Source organism: Odontomachus brunneus, unplaced genomic scaffold (genome assembly GCF_010583005.1).
Source record: "Odontomachus brunneus isolate Ranch 3 - 2012 unplaced genomic scaffold, Obru_v1 Obru_scaffold_383, whole genome shotgun sequence".
In the NCBI taxonomy this organism is placed as follows: domain Eukaryota; kingdom Metazoa; phylum Arthropoda; class Insecta; order Hymenoptera; family Formicidae; genus Odontomachus; species Odontomachus brunneus.
The window spans coordinates 55,680-56,166 of NW_022639833.1; positions in this window are offsets into that span (position 1 = coordinate 55,680).

Below are 487 nucleotides of genomic sequence, written 5' to 3' on the forward strand. Positions count from 1 at the left end.
ATATATATATATATATATATATATATATATATATATATATATATATATATATATATATATATATATATATATATATATATATATATATATCGTTGCTCGATATACGTTTATATATAAACGTAGGATACACATATATTTCCCTGCAAAAGGTTAAGCGATTGCACAATTGCTGCTTGATATATTATTGAATGATGTGATATAAAATGTATGGCGTCGCGATGCTACCGTGCCGCTTGATATATACAGGGTGTTCGGAAATTACCGGGACGCCCGAATATCAGGAAAAATATAAGTTTTACAAAAAAATGTTTCAGACAAAAGTTGTGGCGTTTAAAAAGATGTATTTACTGATCACATCAGTTTGACCTTGGGTTGCGTAGCGAAGGTCAGGTCAAGGTCACATTAATTTTTTTAAATGGAACACCCCATTTTTCATTGCATATTCTTATAGCACATCTCGAGAGCTTTCCAAAACGCTATAATAAAA